Below are 27,668 nucleotides of genomic sequence, written 5' to 3' on the forward strand. Positions count from 1 at the left end.
CCTGTAAAGTCATAGAATCAATTATTAACCAATCCATCATCCTCCACTTAGAAACAAACAACCTACTCTCTAATAAACAATTTGGTTTCAGGAAAAAACTATCATGTAATCTGCAACTCTTACACTGCAAAAACAAATGGACTACAGAACTCGATCAGGGAAAGCAATAGATGCAATCTACATAGACTTCTGTAAAGCCTTTGATTCAGTGTTACACAACAAACTACTCCTAAAACTAAAATCTGACGGTATCTCTGGACACCTGCATAACTGGATAGAAGCATTCCTGTCAAACAGACAACAAATGGTCAAAATTGGGAGCGTCCTATCAAATTCTGTACCTGTCAACAGTGGTGTCCTTCAAGGCAGTGTTCTAGGACCAACTCTTTTCATACTCTACATAAATGACCTCTGTGATCATATCAAGAGCAACTGCATTCTCTTCACTGATGATGTAAAGCTATTCAACACTACAGACAATACTGCTACCTTTCAAAAAGACCTTGACAATGTATCAGAATGGTCAAACAAATGGCAACTTCAAATCTCAACAAATACATATTGGCAAAAAAAATAAATCAGAAAATAAAATACAGGCTGAATAGTCAAGACCTTGTTGATGATCCAAACTATGTCAAGGATCTTGGAGTACTCATCTCAAATGATCTAAGTGCTAGAGCCCACTGTAACTACGTAGCCAAAAAGGCATTAAGAGTTGTTAACCTAATCTTACGTAGCTTTTTCTCTGGTAATATTACACTAATAACTAGAGCATACAAAACACAGCTCATCAGTCTGGAACCCACATTACATATCTGATATTAACACAGTTGAAAAAGTCCAGAAATATTTCACAAGAAGAGTTCTCCACTCCTCTACTCGTTGCAGAATACCTTATGCCACCAGACTCGAAATATTAGACCTAGAAAACCTAGAACTACGCCGCCTTCAGTATGATCTAAGTATAATACATAAAATCATACATTGCAATGTCCTACCTGTCAATGAATACTTCAGCTTCAACCATAACAACACAAGAGCAAACAATAGATACAAACTCAAGGTTAACCGCACCAAACTTGATTGCAGGAAATACGACTTCAGCAACAGAGTGGTCAATGTCGGGGATATTCTACCTGACTCTGTGGTTTCTTCCCCAAACCCCAAAAACTTTAACCTTAGACTCTCTACTATTGACCTCACCCCTTTCCTAAGAGGTCTGTAGGGGGCATGCATAAGCGCACCAACGTGCCTACTGTTCCTGTCCTATTGCTTCTTTTATATATTTTTTATTTTTCTTATATGTATCCATGTATTCATAACTATGTTTTTACTTATCCTTTTTATCTTGTAAGCAATTGACAAATAAAAAAAATTGTCTGAAGTGGTGTAGGGTTTCCTGCCTAGGCAGGGGTTGGACTAGAAGATCTCTATTCTAAACCATTGGTAATACTCAATTTTGATATAATCCACACACACACAAACATTTTTTTTAAAAAAGTTCATTCTGATTTCACTTCAAGCTGTGTTGTCTTAAAACTCTGCAAAAATATATATACATAATTTAATGCAATAAAACATTTCAACCATATTTTTATATCATCTATTATTTGCATTAGTATTTGCATGTTTTAGGCATTTTGTTCAACAACAGACACATATTTGTTTGCATTTTTTTTCCTGGCAAAATGGATCACAATATGTGAAAATGTATGAAATTGATGTATAGTTGCATTTCAGTTGCATACTTGATTAGAAACCGGGGATTGGATATATTGGCATTCAATGTGAACAAAATGAGACTCTCTACTCATAATCTGAAAGCTCAGCAATATAGGTAACAGGTGTTCCCAGTGTGTGTGTGTGTGTGTGTGTGTGTGTGTGTGTATGTATGGAAGATTGTACATATAGCTTAGTTAAGAATTTGCTGAGCAAAAAATACATACTCTACAGTGGTGCGTTTCAAATATTTTTACCACCAGTTCAGTGGGCATAGCTTGGTGGGTGCGCTTTGTGCGTGCACACACATTTTGCGCACACACACGCACCAAACGCACACTTTGCTCAGGTGCAGAGACATTTTGACTCACCTCCTGCAATCCTGCACTCTCCCTGATACTTCAGCAGTGCCGTGTGGAAATTGCTGTGCCGTGCAAAGCAGCTGAGCTTCAAAAGCAACACATAAAAGTGTTCTGACCAAGACTTCCTGAGACCGTAATTAAGTACATGCTTAGTTAAAACAACTCTTGTTTTATTTCAATGCTGGGAATTATGTTCATTCCCAGCTGGTAATGAGTCCCAAACAGTCCCTTCGAGATAAGCACCCACCTTTCTTTCCTTTGGCTTGGTGCCAACAACTAGAGTGCCAAATGAATTATAACAAACCAACCAAAGTACAAAGTCCACAGAGAGTTTCAAGGATTAATCCGAACAGAACAAATGACTTTGCTTCCTGCAAAAGTTTCTCTACCTTTGCCTGTCCTTTATACCTGATGGGAGGGGCAATCACCTCCAAGCCTTACTCCCAAGCTGCCCCTTTTGTCTTAGCTGCTCTTGCCTTCTGGCAGCTCTGCGTACATGCGCACTGGGAACATGCTCCCTTTGCTCCTCAGCCTTGCTGCTGCCAGACTCCGGAGGTTCCAGAGGAAGTACCCCACTCCCAGATGGTTCTGGCCCCATCTCTTCATCGGACACAGGACCCTCATCTGAGTCCTCTCCAGACTCCCAGACTGGTCCTCATTTTTCCCCACTGTCCAATTCTGCTGCCGTCTGCACAGGTTGCTGGCCAACCACAACAAAAGGTTAGTATGGGAGCCCGGGCAAGTGGGTAGGCCCAACATAGAGCATCAGAGAGAACTGGTTCAGTCTCTACTGCTCATCGCCGCTCTGGCTTGGCAGAACCAGCCCGAACCGGTAGAATACCTTCACTGGTACTCTAGCAATCTTATAATCCCTGAGGGAGAATTGTAGTTAGATGGATCTCTGGCATGATGTAGTAGGAGGAGAATCTTCAAAGGGAAACATCAGAATCTGAATCTGTTTTCTCCAGTTGCTGTAGAAGATACTGATACTACTTAAGAGTGAGGACAAAAGATATGTTGTGGGATTCTGGAAGAAGTGTGTTGGGGTAATTCTCCCAATCCAAGAGAAAATTGGTCTTAAACATAGCTCATAATCATTTCTTTCCGATGAAAGTTAAAACTGATAATTAATTTCACTCTAAAAATGGATTTTAAACATTTTTATTTTATTTTTATAATATTTCCATTACTGTTGATGAACACTTGGTCTTCTGTTCTCTCTCTCTCTCTCTCTCCTCTCTCTGTCTTCCCCCTCTCTTACACACACAAACAGAGAAACACACACAGAAATGCACACACATGAAAACAAAATCAGTTGAAATGGCCAAGAAATAAAGTAATATCTATCGCTCATTTGGCCATCCTGTGATTTTGTTAGTTTGCTGACTGATTTACCCAATGCAACCCTTTTGTTCTTGCAAATTCCTATTTCAAAGCATGAACTTCTCTCCTGTAGGACAGAGATAATAAGAATAGCTTACCTCATAAAATAATATGATACCAAATAATGCAAGGCAGTATCTGCAGTTATCACATTCTATAATTCTAGGCTATAGGAAATCTCCTTGCAGCTTTTCTCAAAAAGGCTAAAATTTGCCAGATCTTATCGAAGTAAGAATAATGAGCAGAAATGCTGGTGAAAATGAGAAACACAAAGTTGTTTCAGAACTTATTGCTTGTAGTTCATGTGAGTAGAACTGAACCATCACAGGATAGACACGTTTTTATATGCTTTCAACAAAACCTAGATTTTTATTATTATGAAAATACAGTATTTACTGAAAAACTCTGTGAGGTTTTGTTTTCGTTTTGGATGGCAATTCTCCTTGGTAGTTATATATGAATCACTTATTGTGTTGCAGGTCCCACCCCTGAGGGAGATACACCTGATGGGACCCAGAAGAAGGGCCTTTTCCATGGTGGCTCCCTCTCTCTGGAGCATCATTCCCCTCAGAGATTAGAATGGTCCCCTCTCTAATACTCTTCCAGAAGGCGCTGAAGGCCTGGTTCTACCAGTGGGCCTGGGGAACCCAGAGCGGGATGGAGCCCATCAAATGACTCGTGTGATCTGCTGTGGTCGGGGCTGGGGGTGAGAGTTGGTTTTTAATTTTTTAATTTTTTTTTCCAAATATTGTTCTATTGTACTTTACTAATTTATTTGATTCTTTTTGTTAGTTTTTATTGTTTTTATTGTTATTGTTATTTGTTTTTATTTTTTGTTTTAAATATGGTTTTACATTGTGTAAGCTGCCTCGAGTCGCCATGGGCCAATAGAAGGCAATATCAAATGAATGAATGAATGAATGAATAAAGGCATTTTTGACAGTGGGATTTCAGGGATCTCTTGCCAGGCTCAAAAGTAGCATCTCCCACTTTTCTTTCCACACCATAGATTGTGTAGAGAAGTGGGAAAGAAGGAGGAAGAACAGTTCTCCCAGCATATTGTACCCTATGACTATTATTAAGTATTGTACCTTATGATTCTTGACTCTTAAAGAATATATCTTTTCTTTTATGTACACTGAGAGCATTTGCACCAAGACAAATTCCTTGTGACTCCAATCACACTTGGCCAATAAAAAAATTCTATTCTATTCTATTCTATTCTATTCTATTCTATTCTATTCTATTCTATTCTATTCTATTCTATTCTGTTCTGTTCTGTTCTGTTCTATTCTATTCTACTCTACCCTACCCTACCCTACCCTACCCTACCCTACCCTACCCTACCCTATCCTATCCTATCCTACCAAAAATATGTCTTCCATCCTACCCAGCAAGCACAACATTCTTGTTCTCCTCCTCAACAGTAAATATTCCCTTCTACCTTCTTCCTAGTTCTTTGACAGAGATATGTGTTTCCATATCTGGTCCCACCACTTGATGTTGGGAGTTGGCTAAAGATTATATAGTTCAATGAAAAACTATAACAGCACCAGAATTTATTTTACCTCATCTATTTCCTGTTAATAATCTGACACTCCTTGAGGACTTCAAGAAGGAAAGAAGGTGAAAAGAAAGCCTTGTTGTTCCTTTAAAATTAAATTCCACTTGCTCCCAAGGTCAGAAGATATGACAGTGGTGTAATTACCTGTTTAATTATTGTTTTCTTTGTGGAAGAAGTCACCTCTGAGAATGAGCTTAATCAAAAAGGAAAAACTTAGTGTTTGACTTTACTGCCTCTGTGGTATTCCAAAAGAACATCACAAAAACTGTTTTAGTCTATTTAACCCTGTACAATATTTTTATTAAATTTATGAAGAATTCAGTAATAGAACATTTTGAGTTAATCCCCTGCAAAGACATTATTTTCATGGGGGAGACGAGTGACCTATTTCATACAAAGGGTAGGATATTTTTTATCTTTAGCTTTTTTTTATTAAATCTCTCTTTAATTCTTTCTCACAAACACTTATTTGCACATGTTGAACTGATAGTTTAAGTTTACTGCACCTGAGCACACATGGAAAAACTGCAGCATCTCTTGAAGGACTTACAATAAAACACTTTCCCTGTAGTCACAGGAAGTACATTTTAATTGACCTTTAAGTAACCCTGTCTTGTCATTAATTAAAACAGCTCAAATCATACTACCATATTGCTTTTATATTTTAATGTTACAATGACCAAAACAGGAAAAGGTTTAAGCCATTTAGGTAACTGATCTTTCCAGAAATTTAATAATGGGAATTTTATGAAATGATAAATAAATAAATAAACAACAGCAGTCTTCTGAATGGATTCACATGTTAGTTACTTTTATAAATAATCTGTTATCCATTACTGTAGCATTAGAGGGAAATATTTATTGTGCATATAAATTATTTAGTTTCTTTCAGGAAACATTTGATATGGATAAAGGAATTCATCTGAAAAGAGTTAACAGTTTGCCTATAAATGTTTTTCTAAGATTCTTTATATTCTCAAGCCCTGTTAAATAATTGTCCTTAAACAGAATAAAATTTGGTATATTAGTAATGAATTTTTCCTATCTAAAACGAATATTTACATCTCTTTGGCCTGATCTCCCTCCTTCCCTCCTTTTCCTCCTGTTTACATACCATTTCCAATTCCAAGTGATGAAAGCATCACTTTGTTTGCTATAAACTGGTTGCAGCTTAAATTTGAAACTGTTTTCTTGCCCCTCTGTCATGGAATTACATTATTCTATAAATAGCAGGCCTTAGTGGCAGTCATTTTAGTATATCAATGAATAAAAAAGTGAGATATAGGTCAGACATGAAGGAAATGTGGAAAAATAATGATCTACATGGTCAAGGCAAAGATCTCTTGAAACATAGAGCAGTTTTCTTCGCAATTCATGACCAGCTCATTAACGAGTAAAGGGAACCAATCAGAAGTAAGATTATTTATATTGTTAATGATCTTTAATAATATTGAAGAGCCATAGTGGAGCAGTGGTTAGAGTGAAGTACTGCAGGCTACTTCTGCTGACTGCAATTTGGCAGATTCAAGGTTGACTCAGTATTCCGTCCTTCCAAGGTGGGTAAAATGAGGACCCAGATTGTTGGGGGCAATATGCTGACTCTATAAACTGCTTAGAGAGGGCTGCGAAAGCATTGTGAAGTGGTATATAAGTCTAAGTGCTAATTTCTATTGCTATCTCTGGGTAGTAGAGATCAAGCTATGGAATGGGTACATAGCTTGACTAAAAAGGAGTGTATTGTTAACAAAGGATTATCCCATTGTTGTGAAAAAATGTCATGAGAAAAATAAACAGTAAAACATAACAGGATGGCAAAGAATTTAAAAAAAATATGAGTGGGAACAATCAAGGTATGAGGGCATAATTGAAAGGTTTCATATAAACATGAGTAAGGAACATATTATTACATCCATTTTCTGACAATATGCACAAAGATTTAAAAAAATTATGCTGAATAGTATTACATAGAAAGTATCCTGAAACAGATCTAGGAAAACACATATAAAAGTAGTATTGTGTCATAACCAGCACATGTCCTAAACCCTCCCCAAAAATCTCATAAAGCAGATTTGATCAGCCTTGCTTTATTTTGGAGAATATGGCTCTCACTCAGATTCAAAATATCTCTTGTTTCCTCCATCTGATAAGAAAAAAAAACCCATATATATTAGAGCATGGAAGCTTATGACTCTGTCTGTAACTGAAACGTAAGCACTGATTACAGTGTATACTTAAGGCACTTATATGCTTGTCTTTAGGCATAGTATATTTAATAGTACAATTTTATGTGCTAATACATAAGAAAAGACATAATCATAAAAAAGCTGGAGAAAAATAAAAGGGAAATGATAATTTTTACGAAGATCAGAGAAATCATAAGAAAAATTTGCAGCTAAGGTAGGAATAATAAGGATAACCATGAAAGCTGTAATAGAGGCAGATGAGATTAAAGGAAGATGGAAAGGCTATAGCAAAGTCTTTCAAAATGGTATTATAGAATGACAGAAAATATCACATATTTAGAAACCAATTCCACTGATGTAGAAGTAATAGTTCTTCAAACAATAATGCATTAAAATATTAGATTAGAGAAAATTGACATTTTTAAAAAATAAACCTAGTAACAGTATAACTGGAACATGATTGTATTTTGATATGGACCCTATGTAAAATTCAAACAAACATGTGTCATATAAGTAGGAATGTGTATTTGTCTCTAGTTACATTTAGTTAACAATAGTCTAAATAAATAAAGAAAGAAAGAAAGAAAGAAAGAAAGAAAGAAAGAAAGAAAGAAAGAAAGAAAGAAAGAAAGAAAGAAAGAAAGAAAGCAATTTCTCTTGGCTCAATACTGAGCAACTCTCAATGGATCATGTATAATGTTTGGCTATTGGCCAAAGCTGTTGCATCTCAGAAGAAACTAAATACTGAAGTAGTTGGATCAACAGCTAGTAAACATTTTTGTGTCTTGCAGGAGACAATGCCATCAGAATAGACCAAACAACAGCTGGAGAAGAGGGTTTATTTGTTTGTTTTTCTGATGGGGAGGCATACTAGTTCTCCAAAATTCCAAAGTTAATAGGTAACCTTTGTATATACCCTTTTAAAAACTCTAAATATTATTTACAATAACTTCTTATATAAGAAGTGTGTGGTTATCAAAATGGGATGAGATAATACCTGGAACAGAAGATCAAAAACTAAAATGTGATAAATACAGTCAATGCCAATTTGCTAGTTAAAAATAAAGAATCTCATTAAAAATTAAAAATGGAAAGTGAAAACTGGGATTAATTTAGATATCAAAGACATAATAATGATAGCCATTATGATTGGTGAACATACACTTCTTCATTGTAACAATTTTATTTATCCAAGTTAAAATAGAGAAAGATGGACAATGTGCAGTGAAAGTAAAGAGAAGATTAATTCTAAGGAGGAACTGACAGAGGGAATTGTGTTTCATAAAGATCAGAATCTATTTTCCAGAGGAAATATATATCTCAGCTTGAAAAGGTAGCTAATAAACAGCAGTAAAACATGTTAGAACCTTTACATTATGGATCTGATAACTGTAATCCAATCAACATAGAACAAAATAAAGACTGTCTCTTAAAATCATGAGCAAGCATAAATAAATATACCTTGGACAAGTTATGAGAATGGATGACAGGCAATTAGACGCTTACTATGCCTGGAATACTTGAGAAACTAGAATTAGATCATCATGGACAAATGTACATAAAGGATCCAACAAATTATAGAATTATCCTTGAAAATGATATAACGTTACTAAGCAGATGTTGAGTACTCTGTTCATGTATTCATTGGGAACTTGATAGCATTAAAACAGCTATATGCAATACCCTTTGAATTGTGAATTAGTACTGAGTATAATAAAAAGTAATCAATTTATTTCCATTTGTTCTAAGCATATGTCTCTCCCATTCCAACTATCTGCAGGGTCTACATGTTTAATTGTATCTTAAGCAAAACATACACACCTGGTATTATATCTGAGCATCAGTTAGCATCAGTGTGATTATTTAAATCCTTATCTTTGAAGAAGAAGAATTACACTATTGCACTAAAAATATTTAGGACAGTAGAGATACCACCAAAAAGAATTATATTGTAAAGCATTAAATGAAGCAGAAAACAGATAATTTCCCTAGGTTTTTATTGTAGCTTAATATAGTTGAATATGTTTGCATAAATAAGCATTTATGGCATTTCATGGCTGGTGCTTATCAGCTAGTAATCTTCCTATTACTACTTGAGAGTTGGAATTTATCCAATAGAGTCTCCTTTAATACTGCTAAAATTTAATAGCAATGGCACTTAGACTTATATTCTGTTCCATAGTATTTTACAGCACTCTCTGAGTGATTTATAAATGTCAGCATTTTTCCCTCCAAAATCTGACTCCTCGTTTTACCAACTTCAGAAGGATGGAAGGCTGAGTCAACCTTGAACATGTCAGGATTGAACTCCAGGCTGGGCGGAGTTGGCCCGCAATATTGCATTCCAACCACTGTACCACCATGGCTCTTGTCTGCAGGTTAATTTTAATCTACTAGTTATCCATCTAGTAATCTACTACCTGTAGTTAAGATTATTGTCACATAAGCAATACTTTTGTTTATAGAGGACAAAACTAAAATTCTTTCTCTGTCTCTGTCTCTGTCTGTCTATCTGTCTGTCTGTCTCTTTCTCTCTCCCTCTCCCTCCCTCCCCCTCTCGTCTCTCTCTCTCTCTCTCTCTCTCTCTCTCTTTCTCTCATCATTACTATCACCTAGCTAGCTATCATCAAATTTCTGTGCTGCCAATCTCGCTTCTAGAGCAACTCAAAATGGACCTTTGCTTTGTTACTTTATACCAGAGCTAGGTTGCACTTTAGATTCAAAATCCAAAATGCAGTTCAAGGATCCAATGCCTTCAAATAAACAATATCATTTATCAGGATTCTAAAAGTGTGTTTTCTCTATAGCAGTGCCTTCCTTCTAAATTCAGTATCTCTACATGATCCAGATGACTGTTCACTGTTGTTGGTCAGGAGGGCTGTGAAAATCTTGATCTTCACCCAGGTCTTTAGTGAGAGTGATACCCTATTACTTTATTCCTATATGGTCTGTAATTCTTGGCACCCTCTATCATCTATTCCTCCTTCTTCCCTCCTTCCTCCTCTCCCTCTTCCTCCTCCTCTCATTTCATCAGTCCATCAATCTGGGAAGCATAAGATGGAAAAATCTACTGTAACACAATAATGGAGAAGATTAATGAAGTTACTTAGTGATGCTGCTTTAACTTAAGTACTGAATATTTTATTCTATCTCAATTTAAAAAAAATCAATAATTTTATTTAAGGAAACTGTTGCAAATTGAACCAGAATTACAATTAACCAAAGTTTACAATTCATTTTATCTTTCTAAATATTCTATGAAATATAATAGCTCACTTTAGGTGGGATGCTGTTGTAAAATGAAAGAAAATCTTCATTAAATGTGACACTCAATAAGTGGAAATATAGTGGTAACCAATTTCTTATATTTTCACACTATAAAGTGAAGTTAGACGGAAAAAGGCAAAGCCCCTTTACAGTTGTTTTATGTTCTCCTATCCTTCTTAAATGAAATGAAGAATTACGGTATTTTGCTGAAATCAAGTGCACATTCACTTTACTTTTAACTCAGTGTGGAAAGTTAAATACCATTCTATCAAATATCATTAGATCAGGAGACAAACACTATGGCTATAGATGTGTTATGAAGGGAAGAGAAGAAAAATAGGATTTGCTAAGTTGCTGTTGGCCACTTGTTCAAAAGTGATTTATTTTTAATGAAAGGATGATTCACTAATGTATCTTCAGAGGGACTTGTATATAGGAAATGGCTGGAGAAGTATCTCTCTTAGGTGCTTTGAATGGGAGGGTTCGATGAATTCAGGATCAGTGCATTGTCTAAATATGGAATAGATCTCACCATGTCTAGATAAAGCAAGATCAGCAATAACATCTGTTTGGCTCTATGTTCCAGCCTGATTTCCATATGTCTCGGCTTTATGTTAAGTTGATGCTTGTAAGTTGATTGCAGCTACAACCTGATTGGTTAATTTGAATTCTTCTATCTGAAAGGTATTTGAAGAACGCCCTCCCCTTTTAACTGAGCTGGCTTGACTTCAAGAATGTAATTCATATTAGAGTTAAACAAAATTTAAAACCCGAATTTCAATATCAACCTGTGATATTCTTACTAAGCATGTATTCCCTCTAATTATATAATTAACATATATAATTATGTGCACTGCATTGTGGCTATAATATATATTTTTACTGGAATGATTATGTGATTTGCATTTTGGAGGAATGGTTTATCAAGTCATGGTACTGTGCTGTACTGTCCAAAGGAAATTCATACTTTAGAAACAAATCTGACATAGAATTTAATTCAAAGTGGAGAACTTTGCTGGACTATAATTTAATATCTGGATTACATCCCTATTCAAAGTTCATATGTACCATTTTCTTGGGATATTTAAAGTTGAACAGGTTCTCACATTTGATTTAATCTATACTGATAGATCTCTGAACTCAAAAAGAGGTTCCAACCTCAAATTGGTATGCTAAAAGATGGAAATGGACAGATAGTAACCAATTCAAAGGAGATCAAAGAAAGGTTAAAAACAAATACTGAAACACTATACAATAGAGATGATAACATCCAAGATACCAATCCAAGAAAAATAGAAAAAAATGGAAATAAATTGAAAGTTGTCAAGAAATTGATTGGGAAAATCAATTACTGACCCTTAAATTTTCCAGATGTTTCTGGTTTCATTTCTCAGTCAGTATTGCTCAAGGTTATGACTGCTTATGAACCATCAAGTCAGAACTGACTCTTAATAACCACATAGTTAAATATTTCTAGGATTATCTCTTGAATTTGGTCATTTTTATCTTCCAATGGTGCAACAATCAACACTACAATCACTTGCTACTGACCATCCTTTTCTTCTGTTTTCTTCCATATTTCCCAGCATAATGGATTTTTCAAGAATGTTCGGTCTTTGCATAATGTGACAATTTGAGCCTGATCATTTGTACCTTTGGAATTTGGGATTGATTTATCTTTGATCCATCTTTTCTTTTCTGGGTTATTCATGATATTTTGGGGTATGGGAACCCAGTGGACAAAATATGAGCCTGAAGCTGCCAAAAGAAAAAAGAAAAAAACCCCATAGGGATAATATCAAAACCATGAGAAGTGTTAGCACTGTTTTATACTCCTTTAGTAAGACAACAACTAGTTTTAGTCACTTTGATACAAAAAACCATGTTGAGATTCTAGAAAAAATGCAGAAAAGAACAACAAAGATGATTAGAGGGCTGAGGCTTACACATATGATGAACAGTTGCAGGAACATCAGTTTGTCTAGTCCAGGGGTAGTCAACCTTTTTATACCTACTGCCCACTTTTGTATCTCTGTTAGTAGTAAAATTTTCTCTTTTCACCGGTTCCACAGTAATGGTGATTTATAAAGTAGGAGACAAAACCCCTACCGTCCACCATGAAAGCTGGAATGCCCACTAGTGGACGGTAGGGACCAGGTTGACTACCACTGGTCTAGTCTAATGAAGAGAAGGACTAGGGTGGACATGATAGCAGTCTTCCAATATATTTGTGAGGCTCTCACAGAGAAGACGGGGTCAACCTATTCTCCAAAGCATATGAAGGCAGGACAAGAAGTAACTGATCAAAGAGATATCCAACCCAGAACTAAGGAGAAATTTCCTGACAATTAATTAGTGGGACAACTTGCCTTCAGAAGTTGTGGATCCTCCATTGCTGGAGGTTTTTAAGAAGAGATTGAACCACCATTTGTTTGGAATGGTATAGGAGGTCCTGTTTGAGAAGACCTCCAAGTTTCCTTCCAATTCTGTAATTCTGAAATCTTTTCTAACTTCAAAGCTCCAAAGTGTTAAAAAATGTTCTCTGTCTTCAAAGTCCAATTTTCACTTCCATGGAGTGTTAGAGGGGGAGAAATTATTGCCTTCATGATTCTGATCTTTAAAGTTATGACATCTTGGAATGATGGTAATGGAAACCCATTTGAAGAGTAAAAGGCTGTTACCCTTGGATAACACATATTTCAAAAATTTCATTGTTCAGGATTTAATACTTAAAACCATTGTGGTATCTGACAATACTCTTTAAAAGCCCAGGAGTCTGAATGTAATTCTAGACAAGATGGGCGGCACATAAATCAAACAATCAAATAAATAAATCTGTTTGATACTTGAATTTCTTACAAGAAAAATAATATTTTAGAAAACTCACTCCGAGATATTATGAATGAATATATAAGTCACTGATCTCTCTCAAAGCCTGTTGTGGTTCACCGGCAGCAGGTGTGGACGGCTGAGGACTCAGAGAGTGAGGACTCACATGAGGGGCCTGTGTGTGATACAGGAATGGGGCCAGGACCATCAGGAAGTGGAATGCTGCCTTCGGAGATTGTGGAGACTGGTAGCAGTGATGAAGAGGTCCCCGAGGAGCCTGTGCCCAGTGTGTGTGCGCTCAGGGCTGCTCGAAGGAAAGAGCAACTGCAGCAGCATGGGCGACTCGGGAGTATGGGTGAAGGTGATGGCCCCTCCCTTAAGAGATAAAAATCAGCTGAGAAACTGGACTTCTTTGCAGGAAGCAAAGAAGGTTTTGCACTCAAGCCTTGTGGACGTTCGGAGTCTCTTGGTTGGTATTTGGAGGCTCTTTGTGTTTGAAATATTTCTTAGTAACTTTATATAGTATTCTTGGAAGCCTTGTACAACCTTGGCAAGGCTTGGTCTTATCAGAGACAATTAGTTTGAAACAGCCTTTTAACTGTGAAGGAACCGAATTCGTAAAGAATCATTAAAAAGTTTTGCTGTTACCTCTGTTTCGTGTTTGTTCCCTTGGAACAATGTTTGGGTCAGAACAAAGCCTGAAATCTAAAGGTCAGCAGAGTGTATAAACCTCTTAAACCTGTAACAAAAATGAATTCCTGTTATTGTCAGCTTTTGAGACCAGATGCTCCCACGCTGCCACATTTGAGTTTGGGAAAGTGAGAGGGGGGAATTTCTTGGGCTGTATGTAATTAGACATAATAAAATGATTTTTCTAATTAAAGGCCATGTTATTTTTGTGCATAGTGAGAGGAAGTCTTAATTTGGGATGGATGGTGTTTGGGCCATGTGATGTACTGATGGGTGCAGGGGATGGATTTGTAGTTTTTACTTATTCCAAGGAAGCCCCGGAACTTTCGGATTCAGGATTCCCCAGTTGTGCCAGTTAATAGCCAAATAAACTTTTGAGAAGATTTCTGTCTTGGAGTTATTGGTTGGAGTGGAGATTTGCTGGAATGCTGACAATTATCTTTGTCTATGAATGAATGAAAGCTAGAAGGGTTGATGGGATTCATTTAGAAGGGTCAGTATGTGGCATCACTAAAAGGACTGAGGATACAAAGACACGTAGCTGGAAAAAAAATCCTGCCCTCTATTTAATTAAAGAAGCCTTAAGAGGCTGTGTTAAGAATATTGGCAATAACAATTTAACACAGAAGTTGTGCCTTACAATGTCAGCAGAGGCCTTTTTTATTCTCACCATCCTCATCATTGTAATGCAAAGTTAAATAATGTAACTAATTATATTTTCCATGTTATGCAAGCTGAATCTAAGTAATGCTAATGATATATACACTTTATTTTCAAGCACACCTATCCACCAGACACAAGAGTTAGAAAATAGAGATTTTTAGATACCAGTTTTCTTCATGCATCTTTGAATAATAGCAAATTATTACATAATGCTTTGAATAACTGGCACAAACGCAATGTTAAGTGGTTAGAGATCCCATTAAGCTCCATAAATAGTAAAGTACGTCTATGCCAGCCAGTGGACTAAATTCCCTAGTAAGCAAAATTCCCCTCCTTTAAGGTTAAAAATGAGGGAAGTACTTGCTGGAGGATTTTAATCCTTTTGGATTTTCACTGGCAGTGAGCATCAGTAGGATGAAATCCTACAAGAATCAGGAAGGAAGGAAACTAAATAGCACACACAAATGTCTTGTTGTGGTGTGTAATTATGCACATAATGGCATTAGATTTAATTTTGCTTGTGCTCAACAAATAATCTGTTTCCTTCATATCTATTTTCCTTGAGGCCTTGTTGTCCGATTGGATAGACTTATCATTTTTTGCTTTGTTTATCCTGATTCTTTAAACCTAATGCTTTTTCCTGTAAGTCTAACATGCATACTTGTTTAAGTTTGTGTTTGTTTATTTGTTTGTTTTCCGTTGAGTGTTCTTAATAGACATGTTCTGTATGCTGGGGATGCTAGCAATAACATTGAGGTGGGGACTGTTGGATACATACTCCTTCGATGCTCTTTTTTTATGGAGATATTTTTTAAAAAAATATTCTTAATAATTGATAGGTATCCTGGCCATTCTAATAATATTTATCTCCAGGACAAACAGAGTGAACCACAGTGGCACAATGGTTAGAATGCAGTACTACAGGCTACTTCTGCTGGTTACTGGCTGCCTGCAATTTGCAGTTCAAATCTCACCAGGCTCAAGTTTGATTCAGCCTTCCATCCTTCCGAAGTGGGTAAAATGAGGAGCCATATTGTTGGGGGCACTATGCTGACTCTCTACCAGAGGTGGTATTCAGCAGGTTCTGACCAGTTCTGGAGAACTGGTAGTGGAAATTTTGAACAGTTCAGAGAACCGGCAAACACCACCTCTGACTGGAGATTTTATAGTATCCTTCCCCTGACACACCCACCAAGCCATGCCCACAGAACTGGTAGTAAAAAAACATTGAATCCCACCACTGCTCTGTACTGTATAGAGAGGGCTGTAAAGCACTGTAAAGCCGTATATAAGTCTAAGTGCTATTGCTATCCCAGCGTAAGTGACTAGTTTTTATGTAACAGCACTGGGGATTCATTGGAAACAGGTGGTTAATCCATCATAGCTATTTTACACAATTAATGAAGCAAACCCTTTTGCATTATCACTCTCTTGTATTTTAGTATTTAATGAATATGGGTCTCACAGTTTAAGGGTTGATATATTATAGTTCGGCCATGCTGATAGTATGCAACTGACAGACTGGATTGCAAGTTGTGGTTGCAATAGATTTTAATCTGTTATTTATTATTTTAGTCTATAACTTTTAACTGGATATTCCTTGAGTGTTTTTAAATTGCTCTGGTCTTTGACTGTAACAAACATTAAAGTTATATCAACTTTGACCCGCTGGACCTCAAGTCCTTTGAAAGGGTTGCAGCTATTGGACAGTTGTGTGAGTAGTCAGAAAGGTGTTGGCCTTTGTGGGTCACTTCATTTTTTCTCACTAAAACACAGCAAGTTTGCAAACACAACACTGAACTTTTTTTTTTCTTTTTGGTGTCAGGTTGTATCTTGAGACCTTGTAATCTGTCAACATGGTTTTAAGATTTGATCTCTCCAGACTGAATACTAAATTGTGGGTTTAAATCAACTTTGTGCATCTTGATTAGTAGGAAATAAAGTTTCCCTCTTCCTCCTGACTGTGGGAAAGAAAAGAAAACAACAATAATTGCTGTTTCCTCCCAGGTTGCCCTAGGTTGGTAAGGTTGTACATGTGATAGGAGCTTTACAAATGTATCGCCTTTTTTAGCTATTTCATCTGAGCATGCAGAGAAATCTCTTGCAACTCTTCAGTAGTTTAAACATACAAGATATGCAGTATTACAGATGTAAAATCACCTGGACCTATTTGGCACTATTTACATAATCATAGAGAAAATGCTGAGACATGAGGTTGCTTCTTTTTATGCTCGTTTATTGTTTCTTTGCATCCTGCTCTGCTCCAAGACAAGAATATATAAACAAACTGAGAAAAGTGTAAGTCTTTTCCCTAGAGTATCCTCATATCATCACTTGGCCTTTATTGAAGTAACATAAAGCCTGTCCTTGTTATTGGATGGGTTGCAAAGCTGTTGTGAATGTGGGTGCAAATTGGGATAGGAATAAAGGTAAGCAGGTAGGGCAGGGGTGTCAAACTCATGGCCCGCAGGCCAGATGCATCATGTGCTGGCCCCTCCCCCCACCTGGTTTAGCGAATGAGAAAAAAGTTCTGATATGTCATGTGACACCACCATGACAATGCAAGTTTGACACCCCTGAGGTAGGGTTAATGGCTGCCTGGAATAGAAAAGCAAAAATCTGACGGATCTGGGAATACATCAGGGTAGGGGAACAGGCTGGAACATCAAGACCAAAATAGACAGAGAGATATGGTGAAATCTGTTAAGTTTGAGGCATGGGTTTAATGAATGGAGACCAGACTGTAAACCGTGAACTTCAGCTCTTTATTCACAAGCATAACAGAGACAAAAAACCCCCGGCTAGCAGTCACTCTTTTATAGAGTAAGCTGCTATCCGGATAACCAATGGATAGCGTTATAGCGTTTGAATCTTGGCGCGGCCCGCCAACAGCCAATCAGATTGCTCGGAATGAACCAATCATAACTTGCCATTATATGGGCCAATAGGAAGTGCAGGATTACGATCCTGCTATGCAAATGAATCTTTATTAATACATTTCTTTAGTTCACAACAAAATCTGCAAGTGAGCCACTCTCAGGAAAATTGAGCATACTGTTTGACCGCAATCCCAGTATCCAGCTCACAGGATCTCTTCTTGGAGCAGGTTACCAGATTGCCTTAGTAGCCCTGGCTCCAGCTGTTGTGTTTGAATGGCAAGTCACGTTTATAATAAAGCTGTTTTCATTCACAATTTGGTAGGTGATCCAGCTTAAACTAAAATCTGAGTGGGCCAGATGTGGAGTGCTCAGAGATTTGCCAAATTTAGGTTTGGCAGCTGTGGGGGCGGGGGGAGATCAGGAGACCATTTATCATCTGTGAGGTGGGTGTTTGTTTGTGGGGTTTTTGGAATTTATAGAGGCTCTACTCCCAGAAATTACTGCTGCTATACAACTCTCCCTGTTGCACAGTATTATTATTGATTGTGCTGCTAAGCTGCTATACTTCATTGCTAGGCTGGTGGTTGAGATCCTGGTGCTTTGGGGCTTCAGTCACTCCCTCAGTCACATTACAACTGGGGAAATTCAAAAACTCATGGTTAACGTGGCAACCACAGATTTCTTCCAGATCATCCAGGGCCCAAAGTAGAGTAGAGGCCATACATTAGATCTGGTCGTTGTCTTGTGGCAGTTGAGAAGTGATCTGATTTTGGAGGACATACTGTAGCTGTTAGTCCATTGCCATGGTTAGGTCACTTTCTGATGGCTTTTCACTTGCAGAAGTGAGGCTGAGCCTATTAAAGCAACTCCCCTCAGGAGAACCATGTACCCAGGCTAGATTTTAGGGATCAATTCCAAGTAATATAGCAATATTTTTTTCTTATTTTTCCACCCTCGTAGAGTCTGACACTAGCTATCTGGCAGTCCTGTTTATGAAAACCTGGTCTCTGCTGAGGGAGGAGATGCAGCAGGACCATTAGCAGAATTGCTGTGAAGAATATTCTCACTCTTGGGAAAATAAAGTCTCTTGAATGCACAGAGAATTGGACTTTGACTGGATGGGTCCATTAAGGTACCTGGGCAAAGACTTTATATAGTTGTCTGAGCTGAGTTTGGTCCTGTGAGAAACTATACAGCTTGGCCACCTGCTTGTTAAATCCAGGTCCCTTTTGGGTAGTTAAAGCTGTCAGGAGGTTACCCATGTTTCATTCCAGGCAATGATAATGAAGAAGATATTGCTTGATCATTTTCCAATGTTTTCTTTTAGGTAAGGTAGTAAAGATGATAGTTGGGCTTCATCTCCAGATGAAACACATTATTTGGAACCTGATTTCAAGCCAGAGTTTAGTATGGAGATTCATTGTTTGCATGAGGGAGTTCAAAGACCAGTCATTGTGCAGAGTGCCAAGATATCTGACTGCCTGGGCAGCGTTTATTCTTTTTATATGATTTTTACAGGCAGACAAAGGCAACATAGATACAGCATTAGGATTGGTGAATCCCCCCACTAATCCTTAAGAATAGTGGTGATGTTAATAGACGAGATCATTGTACAAGTCTGGGACTTACCAACCTGGGACAGGGAGTGAGATAATGCAAAGAGGCCCATGTGTATTAGGCACAGCAGTGTGCTGCGTGTGCCCTCTACAGGATCTCTATTGCTACTACATTTGTACTTCTTGATGGGGATGGTGGTGTTTCCATTCTCAGGCTCCTTGTTTTCTCAGCACTTTTTTGATACTGTCAATCACAGTATTCAGTTTTGAGGGTGTGCTTCAGGAGTTGGGGATAGGAGACCCTGTTTACAACAACTGTCCTCCTTTCTCTTTGTCCAGTTTCAAATGGTATTGACAAGTGGGAAGATATTCTGCCTATCATCTGCCTTCAATTGTTTGATACTGTCTCACATTCAATTGAATAATCACTGAATAAAATTATCTGCTGGTTTGGGGTCTGGTATCATTAATATACAGATGATACCCAATTTTACATCTTGGTTTCTGGCCAAGCAAGATGGGTCCAACAGGTTGAGTACACTCTGGGTTCTATCAACTAAATAATCTTGCGTGATCCAGGAAGTTATGCAAGGTTCCTGGGTCATGCAAGAAAACTTTAAACGATTTTCCACCAGAGATTTGTGTGGCTCCCACGTAGTTTACTTTATAGTCATTGCACCTCGTACAACAAAATCAAACACCATCTTCAGTGCACATCATGAACATGACCATGAAAATAAACACAAACACACATCCTTCACCCTTCACGCATTGAGCTGAAAATCCCCGTCACCACACCAACACTGCACTATACAGCAGAATTCAAAAGAGCTACTGCCCTGGGATAGAAGCTGTTTTTCAGCCTATTTGTCCTTGTTTTTATTATTCTGTACCATCTGCCAGAGGGTAATAGTTCAAAAAAAGGGTTTCCAGATGAGATGGATCTTTGAGAATGTTTTGAACTTTCTTAAGGCAGCGGGAGCTATAAAGCTCTTCCAAAGAGGGGAGAGGGCAACCAATGATCTTCGGGGCAATGACGTTAACCCTCTGGAGCACAGTCCTATCTGCCGCTGTGCAATTGGCAAACCATACAGAGGTGCAGTATGTTAAAATGCTCTCTATGGTGCAGCAGTAGAAGGTTACCAGCAGTTTTTCATTCAGTTGTTGTTTTCTGAGAAGTATCAGGTAGTATAATCTCTGCTGGGACCTTTTGACCAGGGCTGCAATGTGGGCATCCCAGGTCAGGTCCTCTTTTAGGGTAACACCCAGAAACTTAAAACTGGCCATTTGCTCCACTCAGTCTTCATTGATAAGCAAGGGCTGGATGTCTGGTCTGTTCATTACATTCTTTTACATTATTGGGGAAATTGTTGAAGAATTATTGTTCTATGGACATGATGATTATATGAACCCCCTTTATCCTTTTCTTTTGCTTTATTTTAGTAATTTTTCCCTTCTTTAGCTAGGTGGGTACTTTATTTTTCTGGTCTGTTGTATATTTTGTTTACAACTGTGGGTTTTAGTTTTAAGCTATTGAAAGTTGTTTGGAAATTGGGAAGCCTATAAATTAAATAAGATAATTCTAAATAAATAAACAAACACTGTTAGTTTTGCACAATAATGCACTATAGGAGAGACTGTTAATCACTAGTGGAAATGTGAGATTTGTATGTGAAAAAAACAGAATAAATATTCTAGAAAAATATATTAACTTATTATTGCAGATATGTCATTTTTTTTTCTTTTTCAAAGGTGCAAATCTGCATTTGCACTCTGAATGGTATATATTTTCTGATAATTAGCTTTCATTGCTGGGAATGGGAAAAAAAGTATTTCATTTTTATATGACTAAACAGCTGTTCAAATTAGGCACATATTTAGTATGATAACTACACTCTATTCATTGGATATACTTCCTTTACATTTAATTGTAAATATGTTATTTTACACTCTAAACTATTATGGAAAGGGGGAAATTGCTTTCAATATCTAGCAGTATCTAATAAAAATAGTAATTATAATATGCTTTTTCACAAGGCACATTTTTCTATATGAGAAATCACTGTTTGCTCTCCCAAGTGGGAAATGAAATTAATGTAGAAATTATCTTGTTCTTCTGAACATTTGTTTACCTCTTTCTTCACAATTTTAAAACACTTTGTGAGAAAAATATGTGTCTGGGAATTCAAAGAAAGCCAAAGGCTTGAAGAGTCATAAATCATCATAAAGTAAGTTTTCAGGACTTTCAATGGTTTTTGTTTGATGTACTGTTTGAAGTTTAGGAATGACAGACTTGTTAGGTAAGGAATGCCTAATGGGATTTAGGTTGAGAGGCAAGCTGAACAACAAAAACAACATTTACATATGGCATTTGGTAAAACAGAGATGATACATTTTCAGGCATGACTGTTTCCTTTAGTTTAAGAACTATACCTTGGAGTGATCCGATCACAGCATCAAGTGTTTTCTGAATTGTTTTCCCTGTGTAATGCATTCAGTGAGTAGGATCCAAGATGCGAACACCTGGTCTTTCTCTCATCCATCCTCAGATCCCTGGATTCTCCACTGAGATTGAAGCTGACAGCACAAATATGAGCAGTATAAACAATCAACAACTCCTTACTTCCAACGTTGTTGTCTTTGAAACAGACATCAAGGAGTCCATGGAATGATAGAGGAAGAAGAGGTGACAGCTTTAATTGCCCTGGGATATAGCAAGAAAAAGTGATGCGGTGGCTCAGTGGCTAAGACGCTGAGCTTGTCAATCATAAAGGTCGGCAGTTCGGTGTTCAAATCCCTACCACCGCGTAACTGAGTGAACTCCTGTTACTTGTCCCAGCTTCTGCCAACCTAGCAGTTTGAAAGCATGTAAAAATGCAAGTAGAAAAATAGGGACCACTTTGGTGGAAAGATAGCAGCATTTCATGCCAGCCACATGACCACGGAGACATCTTTGGACAGTGCTGGCTCTTCAGTTTTGTAACGGAGATGAGCACCACCCGCTAGAGCCAGAAACGACTTGCACGTAAGTGTGAGGTGAACCTTTACCTTTATAGCAAGAAAGTTGCATCTTGAATTATACAGAGAACATTCAACGATTTTATAGAGTATGTTATAGTATTAAATTAAGATTCTTCTCTAGCCTTTGTTGTATATAGAGAACCTCCATGTTTAATCCTAGCAGCATGGTGTGTGCCTGGAAATATTTGCTGAGTTTCAGTCAGGAGTCTGATGCATTCAGTGTCTTTTTATTGCAGACAGCTGTTCCAAATGTAACATTACAAGGTTAGAGATGAATGTGTTACTGTACATACCAATAATGAGATTGTGTTGGATATTCGGAGAAGGGTCAGAAAGCAGATAATGCAGGCTTCTCATTCAGCATGTGTATACAACCATAGTAATGCCCTTGATAACATTTGCTAGATAAAAGCAGAAAGGCCAGTCTCCAAATTAACAAACATACTTCATTTCTATTATGAAAGTTGCAGCTCTTCTATTTCAGTTCCACAGCTTCAACAATTCAGATCTAGAGCCTCTGAAAAGATAAGGACTCCTGTCTCTGCCATAGAGAAGGGGTGGCAACAGGTAGGTGGTGATCAGAGACACCTCACTTAAGGTACTGGAGCAGCAATTTGTCAGTCTGTAAAGAAGTATCTTCTGCTTTCCTGATGTTCACTTTCTTCAACTCCACTGACAGTTATCCCTTTCTATTGAACCCCATGGGAATAAGTGAAATAGTCTGATACCAACTAGAAGACACTGCAAGGGACTATTAAGTGCCATCTGGCAAAGTAAAAGAGCTGAGAGCACAGCTGGTGAGTTTTCTTCATTCCTTCTTATTGAAGAATGTGGTTTGGAAGAAAGAGAAGAACACTAGAAGTGAACACTGCCTACGTAGATGGTGCCTAATAAAACAATTTGGATTCTTGCTTAAGGGAATACCTTTTCAAGATGAGGGACTCTTAGCAAAAGGTGAGCTGGGCCTTTCAAAAACCCAACTGAAGAAAGCATTTGGAAGGTGCTTGGCTTTTAAACTGAATCCTATGACAGAAGAGACTTCAGAAAATACTGTCATGTTAAGTACAGTGAAGGGAAAATACTTGGACTGTTTGCTCCCTGCAGTGCAATATCTGCTTATCCAGTAAGACTCTGTAGTCTTTTATTCTTTTATTCAACACTTTTATTCAACACTTTTATTCAGAGCAGTCAAAAATAGGCCTTATCTGCTGGTGCCGCTCTTCTATAAAACACACCAGCAAGATTGGAGAAGCTCCAAAAATTTTAGAATTCAGGAAGGCCTGTTGTTCTAGAAATCTAGTTTGAAGTAGATAGTGCTTATCTGTAGTAGAAAGTGTTTGCTTGGTGCAACAGGATTAATGATTATTAAGTACTGATATTGTTGTTTAACCTTGTAACAGACAAAATTTATTCTGCTACATTCACTGCATTGAAGTAGTTTATAATCCTGAGTAATAAATACATTAAACAAAGAACAGAGAGTTGAAGGCACCTTGGAGGTCTTCTAGTCCAACTGCCTGCTTGTTGTGGTTAGCCGGCAGCAGGTGCAGATGGCTGAGGAAAGTGAGGATTCAGATGAGGGGCCAGGACCATTAGGGAGTGGACTGCTGCCTTCAGAGATTGTGGGGGCTGGCAGCAGTGATGAGGAGGTTCCCAAGGAGCCTGTGCCAAGTGTGTATGCACGCAGGATTGCTCGTAGGAAAGAGCAGCTACAACAGCACGGGCAACTCGGGCTTCCGGTTTGAGTTCCTTTGGCGACAGACAGAAATCTGTAATTGTGCACAGTTTTGGTCTGGGCTGGCCGCTGGAGCACCCCGACCCGGCTGGTTTTGAGACTAAGCCACCCTATAGAGGTGGTGAAGAGGGGGGAGACTGCCAGCAGGGTTGAAGAGAGCCGCATCTCTCCTCCTCAGCTGGCCATTACTCCCTTTCCCAAAGGCAGTTGCAGCGGTGGTCAGAAATGGCCACCTCAAAAAAGAACTTGACTGGAAAAGAATGTGCAGGAGGAAGATAAGAAGTGAAAGTTTTGGCTGATCGGGTTAAATTGCAAAAGCAACAACTAAGGTACCCTGGAATTTAAACTTACAAAAAAATAACATCGCTCCCAAAGAAGAGTCAGAAGCAGTGAAGGAAAGTGAAAAGGGAAAGGTTTGGGTTTTTTTTTTAATTCTCTCCCTTTCCCTAACTAAGATACTTAAATAAGAAATTGGAAAAATCCACTTTGACATCAACAGGCAATTAAGCTGAAAATAAAACAAAATGTCAAAGGGATAATAAAGATTTCTGGACACTAATTTTTTTTTTCATAAGCAGGAAGGGAGAGAAAAAGAATAAAAGGGCAGGATCTGGAAAGAGGGAGGAGACTGCCTGGAATTAAAAAGAATCTTCAGTAAAACTTCAACAAGACTTCTAAAAGATACATTTTAACTGAAACTTTGTAACTAAACAGTAGAACCCCAGGAAGAGAAAGCGAAAAAAAAGAGCAAAAAGAAACAGCTTGCGTGTGTTTGGATTACTTGGTGATCTTGGGATTCTTGGTTATTGCATTTGAATGACTAAAATTAATCGGGTGGTTGTTAAAAAATTTATACAATGCCACTACTTCTGGATGAATTGAAAATGGAACTTAAAAAGTATAAAGAAGATGCACAAGAAGGGAGGGGTTCTTTTGGCTTTGTTTTTCAACTCTTAGAAATGGAGATTTGGAACTATGAGAAACAACAAGAAACGTCTGCAAAACAAGACTGGGACAAAGAAGAAGCCATCTTTAATGAACAAGTAATTCTATGTGGGGAAGAAAAAGAAAAGGGGGGAAAGAGAATGGAGAATTTAAGACTTAAAAAAACAACCAAAGAAAAGAAAAATAATTTGAAAAATAAATATAATACTGGAAAGCAACAGAAGTGGGTAATACAGAAGAGAGAAATAGAGGTAGAGAGACAAGGGGGTAAAAAGGGGAGAGAGAAGAAGAGAGGGAAGAAGGAAAGGAAAAGAAGTTACAAAGGACAGGAGCAAGATATAGAGAAACAGGACATATTTAGAGATAATGGGTGAAAATCTAACTGAAATAGGGATTCTGTAAAGGTACATAAGATTGTATTGTTATATTAGTAATAGAAATAACTTTAGAAAATTGGAAACAACGTATGATTAAAATGAGGGATAAAATAGTTAGTGTAATTTAGTGAAATGTTTGTGAATAAAATAAGTGAAATAAAAGAAATGAGAAAATCGAATTAGGAAGGAACGGGAACATTTTAATTAGTTAATGTTTTATAAAATATAAGTGAAGAGGGGGGGAATTAATTATGGAAAGCTTATAATTGTTCCCATAGAAGTATGATATTTAATTGAAAAGTAATGTTAAAGAAGTTAAGATTTTAATGAATATTAATATTAATGATAGAATTGAATTGGAATGGAATGTGTTGTTTTAATTACATATATTTATATATATATATTCTTTTTTTAAGAATATAGTGTGTATTTTAAGAATGTACCAAGCAGAATCCGAATGGAAGTTATGTATGATATTGAATGTTATAACTTTAGGGTATATATTGAAGCCTAAATAAGAGTTAAATGGATAAACTTAAAAGATATAAAGGCGTCATACTCCAATCAGTAACTACAGGAGAAACTTTGTTTAATGAGAAAAGATAATAGATAATTGAAACAGGACAGACAAAAAAATATAAATATAATGATTTGAATTGAGATGAGATAATGAAAATAAAATTGAGAAAATTAAAAGAGGGGAGAAGCTATGCAGAAAATGTAAAACAGTAATAAGATATGGAATAGAACATAAAAATGAGAATGAAATTGAATTTGTGTCTGTACGAAGAAATGTAACCTGGGATTACGCTACTTTCAAAACTGACTCCTGGTTAGTGCAAAATCCCATTCTTTCACCACCCCACTAACCTGCTTTCCAGCTTCATTCTCCTGTGCAGGGCAACAAAAGAAGACCCAGCCAATCAGCTGGGACTCAGGAGGCAGAGAATAGATGGGGGCAGGGCCAGTCAGAGGTGGTATTTGCTGGTTCTCTGAACTACTCAAATTTCTGGTTCTCCAGAACTGGTCAGAACCTGCTGAATACCACCTCTGATTGTAAGAAGAGAAAATGGATACAAGATTCTCCCCTCCCCCCGGGAAACACTCAGGAAAATCTGGATCCAGTCTTTAGAGCACAGAGGTCTATAGAGATAATAACATTGTCAGGGCTCCAACAAATCCACCCTCATTCAAATTAAAAGTCTCTAGCCACATCTCAGAGACAATAAAATTTATTTATTAGAAGTGATCATGTTGGCGATTAGCTGGGTGCAGCTGATACTAAATTACATCATACATTTTCCCCTTGACCCTGATCTTCCCCCCACCCCCACCCCCTGGATGTGACTTCTTCAATGGGACACATCTATCTCCAAGAGTCATCCATCATGCTCTCCAATAACCTTCTTACGCTCCTACAACTTTGTGCTGCCCGGGTGATTATCTAGGCATTTCAGGAATGCCTTATTTCCCCCCACTCCCTTTTTCTGGCAGCTAAAAAGACCAAAGGAGTATCTTTTTAGTTGACAAACATTGATTGCACAATCATCCAGATGTTTAAACTGGATCTGGCATTTCTATCAATCTGTTGAGATCATCCCAAGGACCAAGGTTAAGCAGATGTTGCTGTTTGATGGCATTGAAGGTCTAATTACTCTTCTGAGTAAAACTGCCCTTTGCACTTGACTGATGTGATTTTTGTCAATGGTGATGGGATTCAAATGGTACTCCAAATGTTTTGGGATTGCACTCTAAGTACTATATTTGTTTACTTCTGCCACAGTCATTCTACTTCTATTTGAAGGTCTTTGTGTTTTATGACATTTTCCAGTTCTTTATCTTTTCTTCTACTGTCTCTAGATACTGCAATGTCTCATATCCAGCCTTAACAGTTGTTAAATCTGGGGTGATATGTGACAGGTGCTTGTCTGTTTGAATTACAAAGTTCCTGAGCATTTTAGCTTCTTCATTTTCTAGTACTTTGTGTATTTTGTGATCCCACCAGTACTTGCTTGCAGCAAAAGATATTTCTTGCAGATACCCCAATGCATCATATTGCTATTTTGTCATGCCATTGTTTGTAGTCAGTCTGTGCAGTCTTCTTGTGGCACCTAACTAGGTAGTCCACTGTTTCTTCAGCTTCTTTACAGAAGTAGAATTTGCTATCTGCTGCTGTCAACTCTGGATTTGTATGCATTTGTTATTAAGACTTGGTCTTGTGCAGAATTAGCTTCATTGTCTCTTTCTTCAACTTTCCTGCCATTAGCCCTTACAAGACCTTGTTATGTGCTTTGCTTGACATTATTTTTAATGCACTGGCCATGTGATACTTGGCCCTTCCATGTCTCTTATCTGTTCTTCATTTGGTCTTTCTTGAAGGCCAGTTTCATCTCTCAAGTGTTCAATAGTCTTCCCTGATATATTATTTTTAGCGCATAACATCTTCAATGTCCTTCCAGTGCCCTTTTCTTCTTCTTCAATTGTTTGTTGTACTT

At 37.5% G+C, this 27,668-nt stretch overlaps 1 long non-coding RNA gene across 2 annotated transcripts in view; it reads right to left on the reverse strand.

Annotated features, from left to right (window-relative positions):
* LOC148130587 (uncharacterized) overlaps positions 1 to 27,668 on the reverse strand; it is an 82,521-nt gene that overhangs the window by 39,654 nt on the left and 15,199 nt on the right. Inside the window, exon 3 of one of the 2 annotated variants that reach the window (XR_015750005.1) lies at positions 8,162 to 8,208. The exons of the other annotated variant lie outside the window; for it this stretch is intronic. This is a non-coding gene — a long non-coding RNA (uncharacterized LOC148130587). Of the gene's footprint in view, positions 1 to 8,161; positions 8,209 to 27,668 lie in introns of those variants that run through there. 2 annotated transcript variants of the gene reach the window in all.

Source organism: Notechis scutatus, chromosome 5 (genome assembly GCF_049901735.1).
Source record: "Notechis scutatus isolate UNSWTSFEM ecotype Mainland chromosome 5, rNotScu1.2, whole genome shotgun sequence".
Classification (NCBI taxonomy): domain Eukaryota; kingdom Metazoa; phylum Chordata; class Lepidosauria; order Squamata; family Elapidae; genus Notechis; species Notechis scutatus.